Raw genomic sequence first — 21,801 nt, 5'->3', positions numbered from 1 at the left:
CCCAGTTAAACAAGGACAGGTTTCTCCCAGTGACAGCAAACAACTGGCCAAGATTGGTCATGTACCTAGGCCTTAGTTGCCAGCCTGTAGTTTTTTGGTGATCTATTATTGTGTTACCTACTTTTCTAGAACTTAGTGGCTTAATAAAAACCATAATTACATTATTCCTTATAATTCTGTTGTTTGACTGGGGCCCAACTGGGTGTCCTTATGCCCTTCTGTTTGGAGTCTCTTATGTAACTAAGGTCAGATGGTTGCTCCAAGATGGCTTCGTGTATGTATCTTGTGTTGCTGGGGAAGGCTGGTTTTGGGGCTCAGTAAGACACTGAATTCCTGAGTCCCAGTCTCAGTGCAGCTTTGCTGTGTCCAGATGGCCTCTTTCTGGGGCCTTGCCATGTGTTCTCCCAGTAGTGTTTCTTAATTTTTATATAATAACTCAGGGTTTCCAGGAGTGAAAAGTGGAAACTATTATGGCTTCATAAGGCAAACTGTGCAACTGGCACAAGGTTGCCTCTGCCACATTTAAAGTGAATCACAGGGCCTGACTAATTTAATAGGTGAGGGGGCTACACTAAGATGTGAGTATTGAGAGGTGTGATGATTCATCAGGACCATGTCTGAGAACTAACTAAGACAAGTGGAGAGAAAGACAGTTTCCCTCCTTAGAGATTTCACCAGACTTACAACATGGAGGACTTGCTAAAAACGTAGTTTCAATTTTGAGAAAGCAAGATGTGGCAACTATCTACCACATGATGGAATCCTACTCCTAAGAAGTGCAGTGGCCTCTTCTGCATGGTGTGTTGACAAAATGATCCTCTGAGTGCAAGAACAGTATTTAAAAAAAAAATAGCTGCTCTCTACTTTTGTTATCCAGGTGATCTTTTCTAACTCCAAGAGTTAACCCGTTTCTTGCTAGTGTCTGTGGCATAATGGAAATTTCCAATTATTAGGGAAAGTATGTTACCAATTCTAGAGCTATTTATACCAAAATGATACTCGAATCTCCAGATTCTTGTCCTGTCACATATTCGTTTTTCTGCTCTGACAGTACAGATATATTTGATAAGGATAGGGTTTCAATATGAATTTGACAAAAATGATAAGAAATACAGGAATTCTTCCTGAACTATCACCTGTTCTTCTGTAAGATGCTTGAAGGAACATGAAATATTGAATTATTATCTAGAAGGTATATATCTCATATCTTTCTGCAGGTGTCAGTGCTAAGCTCTGCAAAAATTTCAGCCAAGACCTTGACATATTCCTTTTTTTTAAATTAATTTTTATTGGAGTAAAGTTGATTTACAATGTTGTGTTAGTTTCTACTGTACAGCAAAGTGAATCAGTTATACATATACATATATCCACTCTTTTTTAAGATTCTTTTTCCATACAGGTCATTACAGAGTATTGAGTAGAGTTCCCTGTGCTATACAGTAGGTTCTTATTAGTTATCTATTTTAAATACAGTAGAGTGTATATGTCAATCCCAATTTATCCCTCCCCCCTTTTCCCCCTTGGTAACCATAAGTTTGTTTTCTATACCTGTGACTCTATTTCAGTTTTGTAAATAAGTTCATTTGTACCATTTTTTTTAAATTCCACATGTAAGCAATATCATATGATATTTGTCTTTCTCTGTCCGACTTACTTCACTCAGTGTGACAGTCTCTAGGTCCATCCATGTTGCTGCAAATGGCATTATTTTGTTCTTTTTTATGGTTGAGTAATATTCCATTGTATATATGTGCCACCTCTTCTTTATCCATTCCTCTGTTGATGGACATTAGGTTGCTTCCATGTCCTGGCTATTGTAAATAGTGCTGCAATGAACATTGGGGTGCATGTATCTTTTCGAATTATGGTTTTCTCCAGATATATGCCCAGGGGTGGGACTGATGGATCATATGGTAGCTCTATTTTTAGTTTTCTAAGGAACCTCCATACTGTTCTCCGAAGTGGCTATACCGATTTACATTCCCACCAGCAGTGTAGGAGGGTTCCCTTTTCTCCACACCCTCTCTAGCATTTATTGTTTGCAGACTTTTTGATGATGGCCATTCTGACTGGTGTGAGGTGATACCTCACTGTAGTTTTGATTTGCATTTTTCTAATAATTAGTGATGTTGAGCATCTTTTCATGTGCCTCTTGGCCATCTGTATGTCTTCTTTGGAGAAACATCTATTTAGATCTTCCACCCATTTTTTGATTGTGTTGTTTGTTTTTTTGATATTGAGCTGCATGAGCTGTTTGTATGTTTTGAAGATTAATTCCTTGCCAGTTGCTTCATTTGCAAATATTTTCTCCCATTCTGTGGGCTGTCTTTTTGTTTGTTTATGGTTCCCTTTGTTGTGCAAAGGCTTTTAAGTTTTATTATGTCTTGTTTGTTTTTTTTGTTTGTTTTTATTTTTATTACTCTGGGAGGTAGACCAAAAAAGATCTTGCTACAGTTTATGCCAGAGAGTTTCTGCCTATGTTTTCCTCTAAGAGTTGACATATTCCTAATTTCTAATACTCTCTAATTTTCAGTTGGTCACGAACCCAAAGTGAATAGAATATCAAAGTACGTAATATCTTGTAGAAGAAAAAAAAAGGAAGTAAGCAAGAATACTAATTTACCATATAGATCCAGGAATAGCCTTATATTTTATATCATTGCTTAAGAAGCATAAATTCGAAGGGACAAAAGAAAGCCCTTGACTTTTCAACACAGAGAACTGTACCTTGATAAACATGATCCAATCAGGGTCAGGAATCTCCTCACTTAGGTGGACTTTGCCTCTTTTCTGGGTTGAAGGTGTAATGAAACAGGGAAATAGAAAGTGGATACGGAGACACAGAGATAGACATATTTGTTAGGTTAACGCTTTTTAACACCACAATCAGCTATGCAAAGGCAATTTAGTTTCTTTTTTTAATCCCAAATTCATCTGTTTTTCCTTCTAAGTCTCTACCAACATAGTAACGAGAAATGCAATCAATATAGATTCCACTCAGGTAAACAATCCAAAGCAACAAAAGGGAATTCAGTGAAACAGTCACTGTATTTAAGTAAAATCTATTTTTCATAACTTTGGGAATTAACATGTATAATTACTTGTAGCAAAATTAATGAAAAACTGAAAGGATCATCCATAAATATATAAATTATACTGCTGGATTTCTATGTTTCCTCCATACTCATATTTAATCTGTTATAAAATATACTTTACAGTTTCCATCCTCAACCTGTCTCATGTTTAAACTTCCATCTGAATATGTCTCATACAAATATTCCAACTAAGACATTCATCTATAGAATGAATGACAGTGAACCTGAGAAGGAGTATTATAAAGCTAAAATTAAACCTAGTTACAGATTCAAAATGTCAGCATAATAAACAAAACGAAGGTGTTCTGAGCCAAACCTACTTTATTTCAATATGGGAAATGTGTTTTACAAATGCACAATATTTAACATGCCCAATAAATATAATTGCAAAATGAACATTTGAAAGGTGAAGCCTAACAATTGATGACTAATGCAATTGTCAATGGGAAAAATGGTGATCTATTGAGAAAGATATGTACACAATTAATGACAATAATTAAACTGGTAGGTAGTCATTAGCAGCAAAGAGGAGACAGTGGCGAGAAAGACAAGAAGAAATCGATTCACACCCAGCCATCTGGGAACTCTCCCTTGACCACACCCAGAATGGGCGAAACTATGGTTGTGTGGTGGGCAGTTTATCCTGATAAAGAGTGAGCACAGTAACATGAGGGGACATCCCCGGGCTGCGCATGCCCAGACCAGACAGGCGTATAACCTATAGTAAACCCAAACTCATTATATCATAATTATAATAAAACCTACATGTGGTTTTGCCCCCGAGTGGGCGTTTCTTAGCGATTCAAGGGTGAGAGCATGCGCAGCAGTAAACTTGTTACATAGCTCGCGACTGTCAATCAAATAATGATCCCTTGTCACTCAACCCCTCCTCCCTGCAAAATGCTCCTGAAAGGTGCCCTTAAGCCTGTACGGGAATGCTGCTTTCAATTCGCAGAAACAGCCCGCGCGCTCTCTCTCTCTCTGAGAGTGTACCTCTGCTTTGATAAACTTTGCTTTGGGCTTGCTTCACTTCGCTGACATAGCCCGCTCTCTTTCTCTCTCTCCCGCTCTGAGAGTGTACCTCTGCTTCGATAAACTTTGCTTTGTGCTTAAGCTTAACATGGTAGTTTGCAATTCTTTGCTTACTATCTTGGAACCGATTGCTGGTGAGGGTCTTCCGTTGACCTCCTCGGTTGAAGCTGTTTTGTTACAACGCCATGTCCACCCAGACAAAACCAAACAAAATCATAATACCTGTCTATCTGTACTCAAAGAATCAAGAAAATTGAAGCAATCAGAAATTTAATTAGGCTAAAGATTTTTTTTTAAAGGCATTTTAAAAAGAGATGAGGATTTAAAGTATTTTAACCAGTTCTGAGTAGGGTATCAGACAAGCAATGCAGTGCATTTCTCAGTCATTTCCTGATCCTTTTGAAAGCAGATCTTTTGCCCCTTTCCTGTTTGCCCACTTCTGTTCCCCTCTAACCTTAAAATAACCTAATTATAGGAATGAGATCACTGGGCAATTTAACCTAACTCCTGATTTATGCTCTCCTGAATGCACACCATGCCTTGTCTAACCTGTTGATTCTTTTCCTAGATAAAAAGTAAGAATGAAGAATTAAGTAAAGAATAATTAGCTCTCTATCCCCAACAGCCCCCTAAGCAATCCTGCAGGCAGATCATGAGGGCAAGATAACATCTGAAGAGAGAGTCAACCAGTCTGCATGCAATGGAGATTGCTGCAGAACCCAACCTCCTGCCTGGATAATTCACTGAGATTCTTCCCCCCATTTTTTCCTTTAAGAATTGTCATGGTTGAGCAGAATCTTTGGAGTTGGTCCCTAGACACAAGTCCAACATCTCCCCAGATTGCTGGATTTCCTAACTAAAGCAGCTTTCCTTTCTATTGAGACTTGCCTCTTGAATTATTGGCTTATGAGTGGTAAGGAGCCAAACCTCCTGAGTTCGGTAACACTTTGAGGCCAGTTTTAATAGTGTGTACTTGAATTCCTTGGTTCCAGTTGTGTTCCTAAATCCCTAGAGAGGCAGTTTTGTGGTTTTCTGGAAGCCATTTCTAGATTTACAACCTAGAGCTGGTGTATCCTACCTGTTGTGGACTGAATTGCATCCTCCCAAAATTTGTATGACAAAGTCCTAACCCCAGGGACCACAGAATGGGACTATGTTTGAAGATAAGGTATTTAAGAGGTAATTAATTTAAAATGAGGCCATTAGGCTGGGCCCCAATGCAATCTAACTATTGTCCTTATAAGAAGAGATTAGTACATAGAGAAATGCACCAGCGCCACACATGCACTGAGTGACGACCATGTGAAGAGGCAGCAAGGGGGCAGACATTTGTAAGCCAGGGAAAGAGGCCTCAGAGGAAACCAACCCTGCCAGAAACTTGATCTTGACTCCAAGACTCCAGAGCTGTGAGAAAATAAATCTGTGTTTTAAGCCATCGGATTTGTGGTATTTTTGTTGTGGCAGCCCTAGCAAACTAACACACTGCCATTTCTAAGATTATTTACCTAAATATTTGTACTTAATTCTTTCTGGTAAAATAGATAGATAGTTTATCTTCCCTGGATTGAACAGTGATAGACATAATGTTTAACAATAAAGTTAAGTAACAGATCCTCAAAACTGGAAATCTGGGATTGCTTATCTGAACTGTTTGGGTTTGAATGCAAAGATGATTCTAGTCTTCTTGGAAATGGAAATCAATAGTGCATGACACACAATGGCAATAACAGTTACATTATCACAAAAGTAGCCTACTAGAAACAAGACTTCAGCAGAGGGAGCAGGTATGTTTGACTAGTATAATTTGAATGAGGAGTTCAAGTGATGCGGGAACCATGGTGGTGTCTTAAAGTACAGAGAGTTGCAAAATAGAAGATGACAACCTCGGGGCTTAAAACATCACTTAAAGGAATGAATAAAAGTTAAAGAGGTAAATAACAAAAGAGAATATTTGAATGCCCTATAAGATGAAAAGTTGCTCAGCATCATTTTTCATTTGGAAAATATATTTTAGGAGCATTTTAAAATAAAATAAACACTTTAATTCTAGTAAAAGTAAAGAAAATGATACCAGACTAGCCCTACCACCATAAATAATTTTTTTTAAATGAATAATATACATTAAATAACTGTTTCTGGCTAGTGAATGGCAGGCATCACAAGGCTACAATCCCAGAGAGAAGCAAAATTAAAAAGATGAGCCCCGGGCTTCCCTGGTGGCGCAGGGGTTGAGAATCTGCCTGCTAATGCAGGGGACATGGGTTCGAGCCCTGGTCTGGGAAGATCCCACATGCCGCGGAGCAACTAAGCCCGTGAGCCGCAACTACTGAGCCTGCCTGCGTGTCTGGAGCCTGTGCCCCGCAGCAAGAGAGGCCGCGATAGTGAGAGGCCCGCGCACCGCGATGAAGAGTGGCCCCCGCTTGCCACAACTAGAGAAAGCCCTCGCACAGAAACGAAGACCAAACACAGCCATAAATAAACAAACAAATAAATAAATAAATAAAATTAAAAAAAAAAAAAAAAAAAAAAAAGATGAGCCCCCTGAGAGCCATGGCTCTTGGCCTGTGGCAATTTTACCACTGAGGAGCTGGTTGCTGAAGTCTGTCCAGAGCTGGGAATCCTTACTGATCTAAGCACTTTCTATTCCTTCTTATTCTAAATGGTGCTTTTGTATTAATGTCTTTTTACTGTTTCCACAGAATCCTTTGTTGTCCTTTCTTAGCACTCCTCACAATCATTAATCCCTAGGTGAAATCGGTCTTCCCTTCTAGTCTAAGTTGGGCATCTTTTAATCATTTTCACTGAGAAAAATTAGTGCACTAACTCTGGCTCAAGAAAAAGTTGCTTAAACAGAAATGGTAAAGCAGTTAAAAAATTTTAACCAATCTTGGCCCCAAAACACAAAAAAGAACCCCAAATGAGTAATTATCCCATAAGTAAATGAACATTAACTGTTTCTCAATTTTTATGAAAGACATATATCATATACTTGGAAAAGATAAAACTATTTGTATACTTCTCAAGGTTTTAATTTGAAAACTATATGCAGAAAATATTTAATGGCAAAAATCAATTGCTATGAAAGGTGATATTTGTTGCCTGATTCATATGAAGTAGCAAATGCTTTTTGTTTTGTTTTGTTTTTTAACTTTATTGGAATATAATTGCTTTACAATGGTGTGTTCGTTTCTGCTTTATAACAAAGTGAATCAGCTATACATATATATATATCTCCATATCTCCTCCCTCTTGTGTCTCCCTCCCACCCTCCCTATCCCACCCCTCTAGGTGGTCACAAAGCACCGAGCTGATCTCCCTGTGCTATGCAGCTGCTTCCCACTGGCTATCTATTTTACATTTGGTAGGGTATATATGTCCATGCCACTCTTTCACTTTGTCCCAGCTTACCCTTCCCCCTCCTCATGTCCTCAAGTCCATGCTCTATGTCTGCGTCTTTATTCCTGTCCTGCCCCTAGGTTCTTTGGAACCATTTATTTTTTTTTTTTAGATTCCATATATATGTTTTAGCATACATATTTGTTTTTCTCTTTCTGACTTACCTCACTCTGTATGACAGACTCTAGGTCCATCCACCTCACTACAAATAACTCAATTTTGTTTCTTTTTATGGGTCAGTAATATTCCATTGTATATATGTGCCACATCTTCTTTATCCATTCATCTGTTGATGGACACTTAGGTTGCCTCCATGTCCTGGCTATTGTAAATAGAGCTGCAATGAACACTGTGGTGCATGACTCTTTTTGAATTATGGTTTTCTCAGGGTATATGTCCAGTAGTCCCGCTGGGTCGTATGGTAGTTCCATTTTTAGTTTTTAAAGGAACCTCCACACTGCTCTCCATAGTGGCTGTATCAATTTACATTCCTACCAACAGTGCAGGACGGTTCCCTTTTCTCCATACCCTCTCCAGCATTTATTGTTGGAGCAAACGTTTTGAGTTGATTTATTCATGCTATAAATACTTATGTGAAAGCATATCACATCAGCTTTCATCATGATTTTACATTCCAAAAATGATCAAACACCCTTCCACTTCTGAGAGATGTTAATGTTCTAGAAAGCCTGATTAATTTCACCCTGTATATGTAGCTACGACTTAAACATCCTGAACTTGCATAAAGAGTACTAATAGATAAAACCCACAAATGTAAGGCATCTTTAACTATTTCCCATACAGTTGAAATAATCTGCCATAAATTCATGATTTTAAAGAAATAATAAAATGAGTAAGTTGTGCTAGAAAGAATCCCAAGTTTAGTTTGCTGAGCAAACATGCAATGAATTAACTAAGACTCGGTTAATTCTTAAAAGCTAATCTTAAAAAATAAAGTCGGGGGCTTCCCTGGTGGTGCAGTGGTTGAGAGTGTGCCTGCCAATGCAGGGGACGCGGGTTTGAGCCCTGGTCCAGGAAGATCCCACATGCCCTGGAGCAGCTGTGCCAGTGAGCCACAGCTGCTGAGGCTGCGCTCTGGAGCCCGCGAGCCACAACTACTGAGCCCACACGCTACAACTACTGAAGCCCAAGTGCCTAGAGCCCATGCTCTGCAACAAGAAGCCACCGCAATGAGAAGCCTGTGCACCGCAATGAGGAGTGGCCCCCACTCGCTGCAACTACAGAAAGCCCTCACACAGCAACGAAGACCCAACGCAGCCAAAAATAAGTAAATAAAATAAATAAATTTATTTTTTAAAAAAAACTTGGTTTGATTACCTCTCTGTGGCAATACTGGTCGTTTCACCTGTCTTCGCTACTTTGCAGCAGAATCCAAGCTAGAAAATTAAAAAGTACAGCACTGAAAATATCCAGATTCTCCCTCAAGTTCTGTGTGTATTTCACATAATTAATGCATTAAGAATATGTATATGCTAAGTGAATATCAATTGCTCAGTGGTAAAGGAGCTTATTTTGTGTCCTTGTATTTAATTCAGTTTAATGAAATTAAATATAACAAACTTTTTTTTTTGGTTAAATTCTCTACTAGGTGCCAGGCTATTAGGTGCAGAGAGAAGGAAAGGAAAATAACACATTACCTTGTCCTTGAGAACTCACTCTCCAGAGAGATTGTTAGACTACTCCTTCCCAAAAAAAAAGCCAATGTGTACTTTGCCATCTACATTTGATTTTATTTCTCAGATATTATGGACTGACTTGTGTCCATCTCCCAAATTCATAGGTTGAAGCTCTAATACCTAGTACATTGATAAGGTCTTTAAAGAAATGATTAAGTTAAAATAAAGCCGCTAGGGTGGACCCTAATCCATTATGACTGGTGTCTTTGTAAGAAGAGGAATTTTGGACACAAAAGAGATACCAGGGATATACACACACACACAGAGAAAGGCAGACATCTTCACGTCAAGGAGAATGGCCCTAGGAGAAACCAACACTGCCATTTCTTGAAATTCTAGCCCCCAGAACTGTGAGAAAATAAATTTCTGTTGTACATGGCACCCAGTCTGTGATATTTTGTTATGGTAGCCCTAGCAAACTAATTTACCAGATTACAACTGATATTTAAAAATGTATACATTTAATATATATTTCAGAATCTACTTTTCACTAGGTTCTCCACAATATAAAAGCAATAAACAAGAAAGTCACCATCTCTGACTTTAACATACACTCAGAGTGGGAATAACTAATACTGCATATGTAATGATAGGTTTGATGAGTGTGAAAAACTTTTGTACAGTTCATTATGAGAACAGACAACAGGAGTCCTAAGTAAAGTTTATCATGAGAGTTTTTCCTTATGGAGTTATTTCAAATCTATTCAAAGTTGTGTTTGGGCTAGCTAAGGAAGATGGCAGAGAAGGAGGAACAGAGGAGAAACCACTGAGTCTTTATTAAACTGAAACCACTGAATCTTTATTAAACTGAAACCTTTATTAAAGTGAAACAGTTGATGCAGACAAACAGGAATCAACTGGTGGGAGACAAAACTGATAGAAAGGTAGGAGTCGAAATAAGAAGAGTTGTGTAGGTCATGTTACCTACATGATAGTCAAATGTCAGAAAAATGTTTTTCAATAGAGCAGAATCGATTGATTTTTTTCTATTTGGTTATATTTTGTCTGTTTTCACAGTTTTGTTGAGGTATGGTTTACATATCAAAAAAATCTCCCTGTAAGGTATTCAGTTTGATGAGTTTTGGCAATTTTATAGAGTCATAAAACCACCACCATAATTGAGATATTGAATGTACCAGATACTCCAAAGAATTCCATCCAGGCCCTTTGTGGTTAATTTTCTCTTCTATTCCTGCACAACCATCTATATCATTTGCTTTGTTTTATCACTATAGGGTTTTTTTTCCCCCTAGAATGTCATATAAATGGAATCATGTAATTTATACATAGTCTATTGTATTTAAATGTTTTCCACATAGTCTGTTTTAAGTATGGATCCAAATTTTGTTTGTTTTCTGATTAACCCACTATGGGATATGTATAGTATACATACAATTAGTATGTCAGTTTACCAAATGATGAGTAGTTGATTGTTTCCAAGTTTTGGCTACCATGAATAATGCTGCTATGAATATTAATGTGTAGTTCTTGATTTGGGCATATGTTTTAGTTTCTCTTGGATAGCTATGATTTCTTTTCCCTTGGATAACTATCTAGGTGCATATTTATATCATAATTAGGTAAAATAATTGACACAAGTTTAAAACTGATTTGATGTAAGAGATTATGACAAGGAAGAAGTCAAATGTAGCTCATAATTTTCTGTCTTGAAAGAATGATTTAACATAATATTGGCATTTTCTGAGATGAAAGAAATTTTTGAAATAGAAAATTATGACTATAGTTTGAAATCCTGAATTTGAGATTCTGTGATGCAGCCAAATGGGGATATCAAATAATGGGTTAAACAAAAACTCTACCGGTAACAAAAGTGTTCTTGGCTAGAAAGTACATATATTGTAATAGTACAGAGACAAATAAAATTCACAATACTGAACAAGATCAGTGGCCAGTCAAGTATGGTCCAAGGGCCAAACTACCTATTTTTGTAAATTAAATGCTGCTTTTTAATTGCTACACCATTGGTTTACACATTGTCTATGCTACTTTCACACTACAATACAGAACTAAGTAATTATGACAAAGACCAAATGATCCACAAAGCCATATTCACTCTCTGGTCATATTTACTCTCTGGTCCTTTACTGAGTAAAGTTTGCTGAGTCCCCGACATAATTATCAAGAGAATATAGAGTTATAAGAAAAGACTGTAAGACAGTGTAGACTAGAGGGATAAGAATATTCTGCATTTAAAAATAAGGCGGAGGGCACAGAAATCTAAACAGAAGATCCAGAAAGTATTCAGATTGTAAGGAAAAAAAAATAGGGAAGTGTTCTGCTGTAAAGTCCATGGACACAGAGTTTTCAAGAAGAATGAGAGATCGACTGAAATCAAGAAATATGAGGTGAATAGAGGGGTGGGATAGGAAGAGTGGGAGGGAGAGAGACGCAAGAGGGAAGAGATATGGGGATATATGTATATGTATAACTGATTCACTTTGTTATAAAGCAGAAACTAACACACCATTGTAAAGCAGTTATACTCCAATAAAGATGTTAAAAACAAAGAAATATGAGGATTGAAAAATAACTATACGGAAGTCATTGATAAACTTACCAGGGCAATTGTGGTAAAACAATATAAGTCCAATGACGGTGGATAGAATTGGGAAACGGGTATTAGAGCAGGGTATTAAATGTATTCAATTCCTTATGGCAGTGGGAAGAAAGATGATTGAGTTGAGGTCTAGAAACTTTTTGCCTATTACCCAGCAGGAGATCAGGGACCATTTGCTGCATTTGCTGTTGTCTAAATGAACCCGAGGATACTGATAATTGCCAACCAGTGCACAATGTACTGCAATACCTGATGGAGAATGTGAGGGGGTTATCAGTAAGCCAAATGTAGATCTTGGTGGGTGAAGTGATGCTGTAGTGGAGGACACTGAGACTATAGTGAAATAACAAAGTGGAAAACAAGAAAGAAAAGTAGACCTTATAGTGTCATCACTCATTCATAAATGCATGATTGGGATAGGAGTGAGGTGCAGAGGGCTTTGACATTTATTACCTATGGTTGGATTTTGGGCAAGTGTCCCCTTTGCCCGGTTTTAATTGGTCATACTACATGAGAATACTTAAAACTTCCCAAAACCTTACTTTATAGTGAATATTAAGTAGTATCACATTTTACAAGGACAAGAAATATCAGCTTTAAATAAGAAATGTTGAAAGAAAGGGCACTAATCCCCACCAAGTTGCAATACATCTGTCTTGAGTGCCCTGTAAAAAATTAAATGGCTCAGAAGAGTAACTATTGATTATTGTGGTTAGAATAAATTCATGCATTTTACCCTACACAGTATCAGACATGATAAAAGTTAATCAGGAAGTCCCACAGTCTAAAGGAATTGATATTCTCACACAAACTTGGTGAATGCTTCCTATTTTATTCTAACTTTGAAAGGAAATGAAGTAAAATTCACTTTTTTATACTACTGTACATCACCGTCCTCCCATTCATGCAGGGTATCTGAATTTGCAAGCATATTGAATCCAGAAACCAAATTTCAATTTCATCCCTATTAAAATAAAATGGATTCATTATAGAAATAATAGGATGATGTATTTCTTTCTTTTTTTTTTATTACTGGAGTAAAATTGCTTTACAATGTTGTGTTAGTTTCTACTACACAATAAAGTGAATCGGCTATATGTATACCTATATCCCTTCCTTCTTGGACTTCCCTCCCCACCCCCCCACATCCAACCCATCTAGGTCATCACAGAGCACCGCGCTGAGTTCCCTGTGCTATACAGCAGGTTCCCACTAGCTATCTACTTTACACATGGTAGTGTATTTATGTCAAACCTAAACTCCCAATTCATCCCACACTCCCCTTCCCGCCCTGTGTCCACATGTCCGTTCTTCTCAGAGAAAAAAGTCAAAGAAGAATTTAAAACTGTGAAAGTATACACATACTACTAGCTGAGGATGGTTAATTAATATGGCGTAATAGAGGATCCAGTACGATGACTAAACTTAGGGAATAACTGGATCTGAGACTTTAGATACTTAATGGTAAGATACTTAATATTGAGAGATTTACCATCACTTAATGATGAGATACTTAATGGTGAGAAACTGGATGGTAATTCCCTAACGTTTTCAACAAATGGTTCTGGAACAATATGTTCCATTGCCAACTCATAGTGTTACATCTGGATCAATGAAACTGACAAAGTACGACAGTCCATAAGAGGCTTGAACACAAGACCTCCTGGGTCTTCTAGAAAAGAACTTATTGGCCTATGGGACATCTTTTCCTGGTTTGGTAACGACTGAGGCTCTTGGCTATGTTCACTTCTCTAGGCAGCCTGTCATCCTGTTTGGAATAATTTCTACTATAATCTTGGTTTGCTGTTGCCTCAGACAGATTAACCAGTTATTCTCACAGCCTCTTAATGTTGCAGTCATTTGAGTACATGATGGGTAGCCTACATTACTCACTCAGGTCCTAAAGGATCAAGAGTTAGAGTTCCTCAACTCTTCAATTCTGGTTCTAGCCCCAAATCCTAGCTCTTTCAGATGTGACCATAGGCAATTATAAGATTTTGCCTGATGGTCTTCACAAGGCCAAGGGAGGAAGATAATTTGCCCTTCCCACACCAGTACATTGCAGTTTCTAGGAGGAGTTGCAGTCAAGAACTCACATCCTTCAGGCCAGCCATGCTCATACACATATCAGCATTCCTAGAGTAAGAATCCCATTCAGAGAACACTTTATACAGTGTCTTGTCTAAGGCACTTTCTCCACTCTGACTCAGTAATTTGTCAATAATGACATTACAAGAAAAAAAAAAAAAAAAACCCTCAGAACAATAGTAGTCAGGAACATAGACAAAAATTAAAAGAAAAAAAAATTCTAACAAGGTATTAAAAAATGGAATGCAACAATCCATATACATGTGTAGATAGATAGAGAGAGGGAGCGTATATGTATATAGGTTAGTACATATACATATATTCCTATGCCCTGTTGGCTGAGAAAACCTAGAAGCAGTGACACCCCAGGATCAATGAGCACACTTAGCAGAAGATACCAGTTTCTAGTACCATTCGCCAATAAAAGAAATCAGTCAGTGTCCTTGGAGAAATGGCTGACTCTAGGACTGGGGCAGAAAATAAATGAGTTTGGAGCATCTTTCATTGCCAAAGTAAGGAAGTACTTATAAGCGAAAAAGAAACAATGATGGCAGTATGTCAAAGGGACAGAGAAGCCAACCAAAAGAGTTCCAAATAATTAAAACCAGAAATTTTGAGCCACAAAATAAAATAGTATTGCATTATAAACTTTAATATAAAATATATATACCCAGGTGTCCTAAGTGTTATAAATAAATGATTCAATAAATAAATAAATGGGGTACAATAAAAAATTTTCCATATAGAAAATTGCCAAATAATTTGTGTAAATTCTTCACTCTCAAGGAGGTGAAGCATAACTCCTTAAGTGTAGACTGTGAAAATGACTTTATTCCAAAGAGTAGAGTATGAAAAGTATGGAGGGGGGCAAAAAGATTAATTTAACAGTGGAGAAACCTGACAAACTCCACGTTAACATCAGTGGTAATAAGCCATGTTTATGATACATACCTTTGATATAATGTGATAAACAATGATGATTTACTTCTGTGGTTTTCCTCTGTAAGACCCACAACTGCAGTCTATAATGAGAAAAACATCAACAAGTCCAAACTGAGGACCACTCCACAAAATACCTGACCAGCTTTCTTGAAAACTGTTAAGGTCAAGGAAAACAGTGAAAGTCTTTGTCACCATTATAACCGAGAGGATCCTAGGGAGACAGGACTACAAATTCAATATGGTATCTTGGATGGGCTCTTGGAATTGAAAAAGGTAATTAAGTAAAAACTAAGTCAATCTGAATAAATACTGAATTTTAGTTAATAATATATCAATATTAGTTAATTAATGGTAACACATGGACTATTCTAATGTAAGACATTAATAGGAGAATCTGGGTGTGGAGTATATGGAAACTCTTTGTACTATTCCACATTGCCTTTTTGTAATTCTAAATCTATTCTAAATCTATTCCTTCTTCCTGGAAATATGTACAATGCAAGCTATGCTAAGGCTATCCCTGTGGGTTTTCATTATCACTATCAGGGATACAAAATCTAGGTTAACAGATGGTACACCGGGGTGGAGGTAGGAAGAAACTGTGATTGATTGAAAGGAAGTTTACAGATGGATAAGGAAACCAGAAAAGGAAATTATCACTCCATATCTAACTTAGCTTCCCAAAGCAAGATAATGATTTTCTTGGCCATTTCTGTTTGATGTAGTGCTGACTTATGTTCAAAGTTGGAAGAAGCCCAAGATGTCTTTTCCACTGAAAAGGAGAATGTAACTGAAGCCAAATCCTAAGATTTACCCCAAAACAACTTGAATCGTTTGAAGGAAAGACATCAGCCAGTATTTCTTGTTGAATATCCTGATTAACAGCAGTTGAATTGATCACATCTGTAGCACTTCCTTGGTTGTGTTATCATATAGTTTCTTTTATAACCTTAAAAGAAATACTACCTTAGGACTAGACTGTATGCTTTATGCCTGGCAGAGAGCAGCTGGTGCACCATGTGGCCGTGAACCAGGATGACATTTTTTTTAGACAACTGCATGGGTACAAAGCAAAGGGATTTTTACTGCCTGCTCCTCTATCAGATTCTGCTTTGCTCTTAGACCACGTATGAGTATGGAGGGATCATTATAAAAGTGGCTATTGAAACAGCATTAACGTCCGAAATGATGAATGTTGGTGATGTAACAGTTAAAGATCAGTGATAATTTGTTTCTGAAACTTCAGAAAAGATATTTATGCAAAGTCATTTTTGCATATTGATTGAAATGCACCTTGAAACACATCTCTGAATATGATCAGCTAACAATTGCCCAGATGACATATTTGTTGAGGGTGCATATCATTTACTTGAATTTCACCATTACCACAAGTACTCAGCACTTTGATGACTCAGCTATCACTTGCCCCAATGTAGTAAGATGTTCTTAGGGCTTTGGAAACTGGATTTGGTATGGACTGGACATGGAAAGGATTTTTCTGGAGGCTCACCTTGGGTATGATAGGACTTGTTAACTTAGATAGGAACACAAGAGGGAGCTATTTTCAAGGAAACTGGCCATGTTCAAACAGTGCACCTTAAGAGGAAGAAAAAGTCTGATCAAATTAAAAGACAGTTACCAGGTGAACTGGTGTCTCAGGCTATATGACCAGCTTAAAATTGGCAAGTCATCACTGATAAATGTGGGTAAACATTCAACCATTATCATCATGACCACATGTTGAACTGCTAAATTAGGGCAATGGGAATTTGTGCCTCAGAGTCTCGAAAGTTAAGTTATGCTGTTGCTTTGCATGCTACACTGTTGCCTGTCATGAATTCTTTCTTAGTTCTTAAAACTAAGCCACCTTAAAACAGGGTGATGCCTGTTTTGTGCTGTGAGATGGATTGTAAATCTGAACCCAAACCACTGCAGCAGGTTGAACAGGGTGGAGACTATTGCTCCATTAATGGAAATATATCCATGGTCTGTGGATCCAGTAAGATCATCAAATATGATCACTTAGACCTTAATTCATATTGAAGTCTTCCTTTTTTATTTAAGCAAAACCTTTTGAGAACAGTAATATGTATGCTAAAATGTGTATAAATCATAAACGTATACATGAATTACATGAATGAATTTCATGAATTAAACTTTCTGTGCAACCAGCATCCAAATCAAGAAATGTCATCTTGGGCTTCCCTGGTGGAGCAGTGGTTGAGAGTCTGCCTGCCAATGCAGGGGACACGGGTTCGAGCCCTGGTCTGGAAGGATCCCACATGCCGCGGAGCAACTGGGCCCGTGAGCCACAACTACTGAGCCTGCGCGTCTGGAGCCTGTGCTCCGCAACAGGAGAGGCTGCGACAGTGAGAGGCCCGCGCACCGTGATGAAGAGTGGCCCCCGCTTGCCGCAACTAGAGAAAGCCCTCGCACAGAAACGAAGACCCAACACAGCCAAAAATAAATAAATAAATAAATAAATTTATTAAAAAAGAATCTAGAAAATTACTGACCATTGTGTGTGATTTTTGTAACTTGTAAAGACAAAATAGACAGTTTTAATGGACCCGTAAAACATTTAAAATGATTATATTGAAACACAATACTTATAAAATTCTATCCAACCAATGTGGAGGTTTTTTCATGCTGTATTTTCTGGCCAGTGTTTAATTAAATTCAAGTTCATTATACTTATATTTCTATCACAGGACTGTAAGTTCCCAGAGCCGATCTGTCTGTCATAAGCTTTTGGTCATTCCAAGATTAGTCTGAATTTATGATCCTAGTAATGATCATTTAATAGTAGGGACAAACAACTATAGGTAATTGTAGTGACACAAAGGAATAGATGTGTTTTAACACAGCTGCATAAATTGCAAACTATAGAAAATTCATAATTTTACAAAGTTTCAACTCAGAGTCATTTTTTAAAATGTTAAGTATCTAATCTAGAAAATAATCGGGGAATAATGTTAATGACTGAAATGTTATGACCTTTATTTATGTCATATCCCTGAAATATTTTTAAACATGATTTTCTTCTGTAGATGGATGCACGAACTCTGTCATTGAAAATATTGAATGAAACTGACAAGTATACAGGAGGGAGCATATTATAAAAATACAACAAAACTACTTTACTGAATAATACTGAGTTGAAACATTGAAACGATTATTGTCTCTGAGAGCTAAAATCCAGATGATTTGCAGTATCCTATAAATGTATGATGTTGTTGGTTCTATTTATATAATGTACCATTTGACTTACTCTCTTTATGATATTTATATCTCCTTATGGCCAGACTTTTATAAAGCAATTTTTATCAAAGCTGTGAAGAGGTCTTTAACTTTTTCTTTTCAATCATAAACTTTTAAAAGGTGGCAGCACATACAGCGTTGAGTTTTATAAAAGAATCCACAGAGAAAACTGTAATTTTCTCCTATTCGATATATTGTGATAAATTCCAAGGAAAGATATATTCATTCATATTTTTAAAAACTGGCTTATTTTCATTTTTAAGCATTTTTAATGTTACATATACACATTGATTTTAGAAATAAAACAATGACCAAAATGGTTTTCCATACTAAGTAGATGTTATTTTACATATAGCTTTCTGTTCTTACTGAGATCTCCTGAAATTCAACACTGATAAAGTAAATTACAATCAAAGAAAAAAAGATGTAATTAGCACTGTGCAATTTTTCTAACCTCTCATTTGTTTATATACAGCATAACCCTTTTCTTTTTCTTTTGGACACAAAGGGAGAAAATTCTTCCTTCAACTCCTTTCACCAACATTTCAGGTATAGTCAAAACTTTCATAAAGAGAAGCGTTTTTTCTAACAACTCTTTTTATAAAAGAATAATAACAAGAGACAAGTTTGGCTAGGTACCTATGATAATTTAAATAACCCTTTCTCATCTTGGGTACTTTATTACAATGAATGCCTACAACTGTGAATCAATTTCCCAACTGGAAGGAAAATTAAAAAAAAAAACCTAACTGAAAAGGACATTAACAACAAAACCAAACAAAACTAAAACAATCTGGGAAAACATGGTGAAGGCTTTCTTCTAATCCATGCTCAGTCAAGAGCATACATCACACTTCTTAGGGAAAAAGGAGGATCCAAGTTATACTATACAATTTTTCTGACTATTCCCACCCTAAAAGGAAAGACAATGGTTATTTCATCCTACAAACAAATTAGGGTTATATAAAGAAATTCAAAATACCAAAACTCTGTGTTTGAATATCATCGTTTAAGAGAAGATATGCTGTCGGTTTCAAAATGACAGCTTCATTTTCTTTCACTCAAATAAATGTGAGTCCATATATAGCTCTGTCTTCAGGCATCTTGAAGCTAAACATTTACGCAGTTTTTCTTAAGTTATGGAGAGAGATAATTAAAACCTTTGGAGAATTTAATAAAATATTTTGGAAGGATACAGCTACCAAGATGTTTTTCTAAGCTATAATTTCTGATGCAGCAGTTATGAAGGTCTCTTTTTATAAATCTGAGAGGGTGTTTGTTTTCTTGCTTTTATTTTTTTAAAATAATAAGTGATTAATTATTTAACGTCATTTGGTATTTAAGAAAAATGCTACCCTGTAGGCAAAAATAACAACAGGACTTATATCTAAAAGACCAAGAAAACATAGCCAAATTCTTCCTTCCCAAACAATAACAACAGCAAAATCCCAAGGTTCACCCTAATGGTCCAGCTTTACCATAACTATTCGTGATGCATTTCCTCTACTGAAATGAATATTTCCATCTATTTATTACAGATACTAAATGTTTAAGAAGCTGGGGTCTTTATTCTAGGATTAAGCTATATGATCATAATTTTTTAAAATATATATTTAAAAAGAAATTGACATGCAGTTATTTAAAATTTAAAAACAATAAAACTACAGTATCAGATAGAACATAGCGCCACATCCCCCCAAATATTTTAAATATTCTCATTTTAACATAAGTTCAGTTTATATTATTTTATATAATGCTTTTAAAATATTTTTAGGAAGTAGCACAATTCACTAGAGAAATCAGGTAATGCAACATAATCATCTCAGTGGAAAGTGTAGTTATTTGTATATAAGTTTCCAAATATTTCTTTCCTGGTTGCCCCATGTTCCAGTTTTAGTCACAGTTCATTGAAACTGTAGTGAATGCTGCATTTGTTACAAATGAAACAAAACCAACAAATTTTGGATAATTAAAAACAGTGTCAAAGCTTTATTACAAACATGTTGCCGAAAAGATAACTCTAGAAGTCAATTACAAGATTCTTTTTTCATAAGGATGTTTACAAAAGAGAAACTTTAGATAATGACTGTTAGATTAAAAACAAGGGGCAAATATGTTTGAATAAAATAATAATACATATGGTTGACAGTTACTTGGGTTTGTTGGGTACTAGATTCCCAGAAGTCTTCTTCATACCATTAAATTTATCACAAAATTGCTTAGACATTTTATCAGGAATGCAAAATTCTCCCCCAAAGGAAGTTGTGAATACTGTGAAACATACTATTTCTCTGATCTGATTTGGAAAAAATTTTGTTTGTTTCCAACCTGTAAAGAGAGATTTATAAAATGGCAGGAATCATTAAAGAACTATAGACATCTAAAAGATACATGCAACCCTATGTTCATAGCAGCCCTATTCACAATAGCCAAGACGTGGAAACAATCTAAATGTCCATAGGCAGATGAATGGATAAAGAAGATATGGTACATATATACAATGGAATACTACTCAGCCATAAAAAAGAATGAAATAATGCCATTTGCAGCAACATAGATGCAACTGGAGATTATCATACTAAGTGAAGTAAGTCAGAAAGAGGAAAACAAATACCATATGATTTCACTTATATGTGGAATCTAAAATATGACACAAACGAACCTATCTGTGAAACAGAAACAGAATCACAGACATAGACAACAGACTGGTGGTTGCCAAGGGAGAGGAGAGTGGGGGAGGGATAGAGTGGGAGGTTGGGGTTAGCATATGTAAGCTTTTATATATAGAATGCATAAACAACAAGGTGCTACTGTATAGCACAGAGAACTATATTCAATATCCTATGATAAGCCATAATGGAAAAGAACATTAAAAAAAAAGAATATATATATATATATATATGTATAACTGAATCACTTAGCAGGACAGCAGTAATTAACACAACACTGTAAATCAAGTATCCTTCAAAAAATCAAAAAAAAAAAAGAACTATAGACATCTAAACTCAGATTAAAATTCCTTCTATGTGAACACAGCCCTACTGCTGCATGAGGGACCCTGGAATAGAATGAATTCTGGTACTTACTCCAGTTGCTGCAAATACAAAATCTTCTACAGTAGGAAAAGTGTATTTCAGTTTTACAACTCTGTTCAAATGTCTCTGATAAACCATGAATAAGAAATTATCTTCGCATTTTTAATAATTATACCCCTAGGTATACTGTAATCAAATTGTACAAGCAGCTTTTGATGATTTGGGAATATGATATATACGCCCATCTTTAAAAATTCCAATTTCAAGTTTAAAAGAATAAGGCTCACACTTGAAAGGGCTACAATAAATGTTTCTATTTATGTATTTTTTGTGTGCCAAAATATTAATATTTTGATTTAGATATATTTTGTTGGCCTTCCAATCCAGAGTTATAGTATCCCACTTATTACATTTTGAGGTCAGTTTCCTTTTCTAACGTGGCACAAGAAAATTGGGAAAGGGGAACAATATTTTCCATTCCATTATGATGATTACTGAGATTTCATCGTTGACATGTGAGTGATATGTTGAAAGACAAGTGGGTTCAACCTCGTCAATGCTGGATTTTTTTTTTCCCTTGGCCATGACAGATAGTTCAGCCTATCAAGACATTCAAACTCTCAAACTGGTTGCAAACTTCTACCCTTGATTTTCCATCAAACCCTCCCTATCTTCAA

The 21,801-nt window shown here is 36.4% G+C and overlaps 1 protein-coding gene across 11 annotated transcripts in view; it reads right to left on the bottom strand.

Annotated features, from left to right (window-relative positions):
• The window catches only part of LOC309621421 (serine/threonine-protein kinase MARK2-like), a 445,069-nt gene that overhangs the window by 386,937 nt on the left and 36,331 nt on the right, over positions 1–21,801 (bottom strand). For 7 of the 11 annotated variants that reach the window (XR_014240002.1, XR_014240003.1, XR_014240004.1 and 4 more), the window contains exons 2-4: positions 14,838–14,908; positions 8,862–8,920; positions 2,728–2,790 (exon numbers count right to left, since the gene is read on the bottom strand). The exons of 2 other annotated variants lie outside the window; for them this stretch is intronic. The gene's annotated coding sequence lies outside the window, so the exon portion shown is untranslated. The remainder of the gene's footprint in view (positions 1–2,727; positions 2,791–8,861; positions 8,921–14,837; positions 14,909–21,801) is intronic. 2 more of the 11 variants (XR_014240006.1, XM_082408912.1) reach the window with 1 other exon arrangement.

The sequence above is a fragment of the Balaenoptera borealis genome, assembly GCF_965194805.1.
Source record: "Balaenoptera borealis genome assembly, contig: HAP1_SCAFFOLD_420, whole genome shotgun sequence".
NCBI lineage: Eukaryota > Metazoa > Chordata > Mammalia > Artiodactyla > Balaenopteridae > Balaenoptera > Balaenoptera borealis.
The sequence above is the reverse complement of the archived record's forward strand: the minus strand, read 5'-3'. Positions and strand labels throughout refer to the sequence as shown.